Consider the following 9,612-nt stretch of genomic DNA (forward strand, 5'->3'; position numbering starts at 1 on the left):
TGGCCTGCTCGTGATTTTAGAAGAACTGTTTTCAGATTTTCACTGTTGAGTATGATGTTAGCTGTAGGCCTTTATTATGTTGAGGTGTGTTCCCTCTCTGCCAATTTTCTGGAGAGTTTTTATCATAAATGAGTGTTGAATTTTGTCAAAAGCTCTTTCTGCATCTATTTAGATGATCATATGGTTTTTATTCTTCAGTTTGTTAATGTGGTATATCACTGATTGATTTGTATATATTGAAAAATCCTTGCATCTCTAGGATAAATCCCACTTGTTCATGGTGTATGATCCTTTATTTATTTTTGATTTCCATTGTTTTATTAGTTTTAGCTGTACAGGAACTTAATTTGATTTTACATAGAAGTGAATCTATTCTTTTTCCATTTTTTCCCTCATATAGATTATTACAGTCTCTTTAGTAGAGTTCCCTGTTCTTTTTTTTTTTTTTCATTTATTTTTATTTGTTGGAGGCTAATTACTTCACAACATTTCAGTGGGTTTTGTCATACATTGACATGAATCAGCCATGGAGTTACACGTATTCCCCATCCCGATCCCCCCTCCCACCTCCCTCTCCACCCGATTCCTCTGGGACTTCCCAGTGCACCATGTATGATCCTTTTAATGTATTGTTGGATTCAGCTCGCTAGTCTTTTTTTTTTTTTTCCTTTTGTTTTTAAGTTTTATTTGTTTTTGGCTGTACTGGGTCTTAGTTGCTGCCTGAAGGCTTTCTCTAGTTGCAGTGAGCAGGGGCTACTGTTCATTGTGTACGTGGGCTTCTCATTGCAGTGGCTTCTCTTGTCACAGAGCACAGGCTCTAGGGCACATGCAGGCTCAGTAACTGTGGTGTGCAGGCTCCGGTAGTTGTGGCCCATGAGCTTAGTTGCCCCCTAGCATGTGGAATCTTCCCATAGCAGGGATCAAACTTGTGTCCTCTGCACTGGCAGGCGAATTCTTAACCACTGGACCATCAGGGAAGTCTAGTTTGCTAGTCTGTTGAGGATTTTTGAGTCTATGTTCATCAGCCTGTACTTTTTTTAGTTGTATATTTGTCTGGTTTTGATATCAGGGTGATGGTGGCCTTATAGAATGAGCTTGGGAGTGTTTCTTCCTCTTCAATTTTTGGGAATAGTTGCAGAAGGATATGTATTTCCTCTTCTCTAAATGTTTGATAGAATTTGCCTGTGAAGTCATCTGGTCTTGGACTTTGGTTCATTGGAAGTTTTTATTTATTTTTTAGTTCTACCACTTTATTGCTACCAACCCATCTCCCTCTACCCTCGTGCACACATGATCAGTCATGTAATCCCATGGACTTCAGCCCGCCAGGCTCCTCTGTCCATGGACTTTTCCAGGCAAGAATACTGGAGTGGGTTGCCATTTCCTTCTCCACCACTGAAAGTTTTTAAACCATAGTTTTAATTTCAGTACTTGTGGTAGGTGTGTTCATATTTTCTATATCTTCTTGGTTCAGTCTTGGGAGATAGTACCTTTCTAAGAATTTGTTCATTTCTTCTAGGTTGTCCATTTTATTGGCATATGGTTGCTTGTAGCATCTTATGATCCTTTGTATATCTCTGGTATCCATTGTAACTTCTCCATTCTCATTTCTAAATTTATTGATTTGAGCCCTTTTCCTTTTTTCCCTTGATGAATCTGGCTAAGGTTTATCCATTTTGTTTATCTTTTCAAAGATACAGAAAAGGCTTTCAGTTTCACTGAGCTTTTCTATTTTCTTTGTCTCTCTTTCATGTATTTCTGCTCTAATCTTTATGATCTCTTCTACTAACTTTGGGTTTTGTTTGTTCTTTTTCTAGTTGCCTTAAGTGTAAGGTTAGGTTGTTTATTTGATATTTTTCTTATTTCCTGAGGTATGATTGTATTGCTATAAACTTGCCTCTTAGAAGTGCTTTTGCTGCATCCCTTAGTATTTGGATTGTCATGCTTTCATTTTCATTTATCTCTAGGTGTTTTTTGATTTCTTCAGTGATCCATTGGTGGTTTCTTAGCATATTATTTAGCCTCCACATGATTTTATCACAGCTGCACCCCCTCCTACCTTCTCATTGTGGCTTCTTCTTTGTCTTTGGAGGATGTCTTTTTTTGGTAGCTTTCAGCATTTCTTTTTAATTGATGGTTGTTCAGCAGTTAGTAGTGATTTTGATGATGTTTTCATGAGACAGACTGAGCTCACATCCTTCTACTCTGCGATCTTGTCTCCACCATCAGGTCAAGTGGTTTGTTCAGATCTGCATCTTCTGGCCTCCAAGAGCCAAGCAGCATGATGCGGCTGCCTTACTGGTTCTCCATTCTCCTATAATGCACCAACAGTAGCCACCTAGGACAGCTCAGCTGGGGCTTCAAGGCTGCCTCCACAAGTCCAAACCAGATACCACATCTCTGATTTCTTTTTTCTTTTTTAGCTCAGTAACCTGATTGGAGGTTTCTCCTGCTTCTACTCTTTCTGTCCTCTATAGGCTGTTCTCAAAATAGCAGCTAGAATAATGTAGGCCATATCATCTAACTGATGATGTCAGTGTTTCACAGGGTCCTTGAAAGTAAAATCTGGTGTGCATTGGACAGCCTAAAGGCTCACAGCTATCTCACCCTCATCACTTCCCTGACTTCTCCTCTTTTTCTTCTTCTTGCTCCTTCAGTTCCAGCTACACTGGCTGCCTTGATGTTCCTCACACATATTAGTTATAGCCTTAACTTAGTTTCCTTTGAAGTTTCCCCTTCCTGGAATACTGTTCAAATGAAATGCTCATGGATTTGCCCCTTCACATCTTCTCTCAGTGAATAAGTCTCTCCCTGACTTATTTTAAGTTACAACCTTCCACCAACCATTAATGTCTAAAAACTATATATTTTTACTACTTTGTTTTTTTTTTTCCTTTTCTGTCTGCCTACACTAGAATGTAATCCCCATGAGGACAGGAATTTTTGTCTCTCTTTTTCCCTGTTTTATCCCCAGCCTCTGGATCAATGGCGTGACACACATTTGCTTAACAGATATTTATTGATGTCTGTGATACCCTTCAGAATATTGAAAACTTCCACCAGTCCCCAACTGATGGCTGAGCTTTGCTGTCTGCTTTGATGACCGCTTTCCTGATCGTGCTCCTCTGCACAGGCAGCCATAAAAATGTGCATTTTTGACATAGGATTTGATTCTTGTTTCTCTTTCTATACCTCCAGTATTAATCTCTACTTCCAGTATTATCAAGATGAAGCTTTTTTTAGCCATTACAAGCCAAACAGAATCATGTATTATAATGGCAGAATCAGTCACTGGGTGCAGTAAGTAAATGAACTGGTGCCCATCACTCCATCTGAAGGAGGGGCAGCCCAGTTTGATCAGTCACATTGACCAAGAGCAGATAATAATGCACACACCCTACTGTATTGGATGTGAGAAAGATATATTTACTGTTTTTCTATGGGTACTATAATGTGTGTGTATGGATATAAGATTTGAATGTACTGTAGTAAATCATTGTATGACAGTGCTAAAACCGATATGCCTCTATTTTGTTTACTTTTATTTTATATGGGAGTATAATTGATTGACAGTGTTGTGTTGGTCCCAGGTGTACCGCAAATATTTGCCTCTATTTTAAATTGATGAATCTGTGTCATTACCTTAAATCAACAAGTGTAGATGGAAGTGTTCATTTGGTTAGAGTAAATTCTTTAGCTTGAACATTGTAACAGTTTCCTACATGTAGTCATTACTAAGGTTTTCTCCAGTATTCAGGATATTAAAAGAAAAGGAGTGATTAAGGATCTCTATGGTGCTATAGTTCAACAGATGTCAAATAATAATGTAGTAATGAATAATGCACTAATACTCCTGCTTTTCATCTTATGGTAAAGCAATATTTCTACATCTGTAGTTCTCATTGTTGGAAGAAGTTCCAATATCAGTAATACAGAGTTTATTCTCTGATACAGTCAGTCTCTAGATATTTGCATGGATGTAAGACATAGTTAAAGGATCAGATATGTCTCAAATAATTGATAATTGATTATGACTCTGAAATGCCAATGCTCACTCTTTTCCAACTGTTCTCAGTGTGAGATTACTTCTGAAGATAGCTTGACCCTGTGTTCCTATAAGGTACAATAAGGAGTGATACCCAGAAAGAACCTGGATCTTAGCCCATAATCCACAAGGCAGAAAAACCCATTACCAGATGGCCAAGGAAAGATAACGGCTTTAGGTTAGCAAAGATGAAAAGAATTATGGTGCTGGAAGGATCCAAGAGATAATTAATTTAATCCTTTGCTTTCACAATGAGGAAACTGAGACCTCTGGCAGTCATACAGCAGGGAGTTACTGAATAGTTTTAAAGAGGAGAGAGATGGAATCGTGTTTGTGATTTAGAAAGCTTATTTTTCTGTAAAACTGGACAATACGTTTGAAAGGAGTAAGATGTATTGGGATGATAAGTAAAATAATCAAGAAATGAGGAAATCGGAGCTAGGTCTGTAGCAGGAAAGAAGGATAGACTTAGAAGGACTCTGGATATTAAGCAGATGGGATTTATAGGGTTTGATGAAGACTAGATATGGGAGTAATAAAGGATTAGAGTCAAAGATGATGGCTGTTTTCTGCTTTGGACAATTGGGCCAATGGGGATGCTGTACACCAAGCCAAAGGATATAGGTAGTAGAATAGGTATGGAGTAGGAGGCAAAGGAGAGCGGCTAATACAGTTTTGAAGCTGCCAAGTATGACTTTATAGTCATTATGGGAGTGTGTGTGTATATAAAATTTCAGCACTGAAGTCCTGAAGATGCACTCAAATTTCAGGAAGACTGACTAAAGGAGGCTGATGGAGGTCAGCTTTGAAAATGCGATCAGGTAGTGATACAGAAAGAGGCGTGTGGCTCAACTTCAGAATGAGGTCAGTTGTGCTTGCTAACCCAGCTTCCATTACATCCTATCAATAATACCTTGAGTTTCCTTTAAAAGACAACCATCCCCCATTCCCATAACATGTGATTTGAGAGGAGCTAGACCATTTCCATGTTCCCAAGGGGAAGCATATATCCCAGGCCTGCCCTAGGAGAAGTAATTCTGAGCTTTCTTGGCTAGAAACATTGGGAAAGCTGGGGTTGCTAAGGTGAAAGGATTAAACATACAGTTTCTGGTGGCCATCCTATGATGGCAAGGAGAAGGCAAGCTGAGGATCAGGCCACACAGTGGAAAGCAGAACTGAGTAACAGATGAAAAGTGTGACCTGATGACATTGTTGGCATGCCTGCATATGGCCTTTGCTGAAGAACTGTTCAGTTATAAGGCCCAGTACTTTGCTGCTTTTGCTCAAGGGGGTGACTGTCATTTGCAAAAGAAAAAGTCCGGACTGATTTGGGGTTTTGATCATTTGAAGTACTTCGCCATGATTGTTTAGAAAAGCTGGGTATATAGGGAGAGGAGCGAGGAAGATGTTTGAAACAGTTGTGGAGCCATGTTTGAGGGAATCATTGAGAACAAGAACTGACTGAGAACAGGTCTTGAGCAACGATTTAGTGGAAGTGTTTGATTGAGACCTAATGTCAAATTCTTCACTAGATCTAACTGTGTGACCTTGGGGAAGTTATCTAACCTCTCTGAACCTCAATCCTCTCATCTGTAAGTTGGTAATGAGAACAGAATCTTTCTCACAGAATGTTTAGGGTGATACTTATAAAGGGTATAACTTGTTGTCCAACACTGAATAAATGTTAGCCTTTGTCTAAAATCATCATCATTCTGCGTGTAGTTGTTTCAAGCAATGAATTTGCATTGCCTGCTTACCACCTGCCCTTTCTCTTTTCTAAACTTAGAAAAGAGTCATGGAGGGGGCAGGGGAGAGGGTTTGCTTATTCTCTCTCAATGATTCCTAAATCAAATGTGTTCCATTTACAAGCCTAAATAATTTTCTTTTTTAGTGTGACAAATTCAACTTCTAAGGTGAAAAGAGAAATCATGCTGTGTTTTTCAGCTTTAATGTGATCACCGATGATAAAGATTCAAGTTGACAAATTTTGTTGTTAATGCATGATACAGAATAAAATCAATCTTTTTCTAGGTTTTTCTGGTTCTACAGTGGTAAGAGTGGGCAGGAAAGTAAAAGCATGTGACATAAAGCCATACAGGTGAGCATGTCTGCAAAGACAGCATAGGCATGTACTATACGAGGTGGATATTTGACTCTGGTTTTCAGTCTCTTAAACACAATGGAAGCTTTCCATAATTTCTCTATCCTTTATCACTGTCTCACAGTTTTGAAGAGAAAACCTGCAAGATATCTTTGGGTGTGTTGGTTATTTGAGCTGCTTCTGGAAAGATTGATAGAGAAATCTAGTTTTATTAATGGCTGGAAGTTGTACAAGACAAACTGAAGAAATCCTTTAGTTTTATTTTCTTTTTTCTATAAGTTTATTTATATTTTCTATAAATTTATTTTTATTATATTAAATTTATTTATACATTTTATTTATGTAAATTATAAATTAAATTTATTTATATAAATTTTCTACAAATTTATTTATTTTCACTGGATGTTGTTCTGTGTGCGGTTTCTCTAGTTGCGGCAAGCAGGGGCTACTATCTCGTTGCCATGCACAGGCTTCTCATTGCAGTGGCTTCTCTTGTTGTGGAGCATGGGTTATAGTGTGTGCAAGCTTCCATAGTTGCTGCTCTTGGGCACTAGATCACATTCTCAATAGTTGTGGCTCACAGGCCTAGCTGCTCTGCGGCCTGTGGGATCTTCCTGGATCAGGGATCAAACCTGTGTCTCCTGCATTGGCAGGTCGATTCTTTACCACTCAGCCACCAGGGAAGCCCTGTTTTCTTTTTCAGTTAAGATGTCTATAAAATCATCAATGCTATCTTTCTATTGAACGTGCGGGGAAGTAGCTCACATGTGGTCACTTGAAATTCACAGTTAGAACCTCCACATAACTGAATCTTCAGTAAAGTTGGTTTTTATTCAGATGGGGACATTAAGCCTTTTTTCCTGAGAAGAACTTTGTGCATTTGGACTTTGAGTTTCATATTAGACATACAAAAATAGAATTCAGATATAGAATACTAGTGAATGCAAAAAAGATAAATAGGTAAGTATGTATAAATGATGAGTATAAAAGCATCTGAAAGATGGGCCTTCTATAAAAGGGAGCCTGGCAATAAGTCAATGGAATAGAACATCATGACAGTCTAATACGTTCCTGCTGCCAGATAAATGTCATGGAAAAGCAGAGATATTTATCTCATCCTAACATTTATTTTAAAATCTGAGGTCTATTATCTCTCCTAATGGCTTTATTTCATTTACCAAATGGTTAAATATAAATAAAATAAGACCATTTATTTAATACAAGCTGACGTGGGTTTCTGATGCAGACTTCATATCCAGACCAAAGAAAGATGTGTAAAAGAGACTAGCTAAGGGATTAACATCTGGATGTCTGTTCTGTTCTTTCTAATTAACCAAAACAGCGTGAAAGCCATTGTTTTTCTATGGGTAATAACATAAATAAAAGAGGAGGAATTGCTTTACTGGGAACTATAATTTTATGCATTTTTATCATTTCTTAATTTATTTTTTATTGCACTATGGTTGAATTACAATGTTGCATTAATTACTGTTGCACAGCAAAATGATGCAGTTATATATATATATACACACACACACATTCTTTTTCATATTCATTTCCCTTATGGTTTATCACAGGATATTGAATATAGTTCCCTTTGCTATATAGTAAGACCTTGTTATTTATCCATTCTATATAAACCAGTTTGCATCTGCTAATCCCAAACTCCCAACCCAACCCTCTCCCACCCCCTCCCTCTTTGCAACCAGCAGCCTATTATCTGTGTCCCTGATTCTGTTTCATAGTTTCATTTGTGTCATATTTTAGATTCCACATATAAGTCATTTATGGTGTTTGTCTTTCTCTTTCTGACTTATTTCACTTAGTATGATAATCTCTAGTTATATACATGTTGCTGCAAATAGCATCATTCCTTGTTTGTGGCTGAGTAGTATTCCATTGTATATATGGATGGACATTTAGATTGTTTCCATGTCTTGGCTATTGTGAAGGCCACTGCTGTGAACATAGGGGTGCATGTATCTTTTTGAATTACAGTTTTGTCTGGATATATGCCCAAGAGTAGGATTGCTGGATCATATGGTAATTCCATTTTAGTTTCCTGAGAAACATTCATACTGTTTTCCACAGTAACCACACCAACTTACATTGCCATCAACAGTGTGGGAGTGTTCCCTTTTCTCCACACCCTCTCCAACATTTGTTATTTGTAGACTGCTTAATGATGGCCCTTCTGATTGGTGTGAGGTGAAATCTCATTGTAGTTTTGATTGGCATTTCTCAAATAATTAACAATGTTGAGCATCTTTTCATGGACCTCTTGGCCATCTGTATTTCTTTTTTGGAGAAATATCTATTTAAGTCTTCTGCCCATTTTTTGATTAGATTTATCAAGTTGTAAGAGCTATTTGTATATTTTGGAAATTAAGCCCTTGTTGGTCACATCATTTGTAAATATCTTCTCCCATTCTGTAGGTTGTCTTTTCATTTTGTTGATGGTCATCTTTGCTGTGCAAAAGCTTGTGAGTTTTATTAGGTCCCATTTGTTTATTTTCATTTTTATTTCTTTTGCTTGGGGATCAGTTCACTTCAGTTGCTCAGTTGTGTCCAACTCTTTATGACCTCATGGATTGCAGCTTGCCAGGCTTCCCTGTCCTTCACCATCTCCCAGAGCTTGCTCAGACTCATGTCCATTGAGTTGGTGATGGCATCCAGCCATTGCATCCTCTGTCACCTGCTTTTCTTCCTGCCTTCAATCTTTCCCAGGATCAGGGTCTTTTCCAGTGAGTCAGTTACTCACATCAGGTGGCCAAAGTATTGAAGTTTCAGCTTCACCATCATCCTTCCAATGAATATTCAGGACTGATTTCCTTTAGGATTGACTGGTTGGATCTCCTTGCTGTCCAAGGGACTCTCAAGAGTCGTCTCCAACACCACAGTTCGAAAGCATCAATTCTCTGGTGCTCAGCTTTCTTTATGGTCCAACACTCACATCCATACATGACTACTGGAAAAACCACAGCTTTGACTAGATGGACCTTTGTTGGCAAAGTAATGTCTCTATTTTTTAATAACACTGTCTAGGTTGGTCATAGCTTTTCTTCCAAGGAGCAAGCATCTTTTAATTGCATGGCTGCAGTCACCATCTGCAGTGATTTTGGAGCTCAAGAAAATAAAGTCTGTCACTGTTTCCATTGTTTCCCCCATCTATTTGCCATGAAGTGATAGGACAGAATGCCATGATCTTTGTTTTTTTGAATGCTGAGTTTTAAGCCAGATTTTTCACTCTCCTCTTTCACTTTCATCAAGAGGCTCTTTAGTTCTTCTCTAATTTCTGCCATAAGGGTGGTGTCATCTGAATATCTGAGGTTATTGATATTTCTCCCGGCAGTCTTGATTCCAGCTTGTGCTTCATCCAGCATGATATTTCACATGAGGTACTCCACATATAAGTTAAATAAACAGGGTGACAGTATACAGCCTTGATGTACTCCTTTCCCAATTT

This window comes from Dama dama, chromosome X (genome assembly GCF_033118175.1).
Source record: "Dama dama isolate Ldn47 chromosome X, ASM3311817v1, whole genome shotgun sequence".
In the NCBI taxonomy this organism is placed as follows: Eukaryota; Metazoa; Chordata; class Mammalia; order Artiodactyla; family Cervidae; genus Dama; species Dama dama.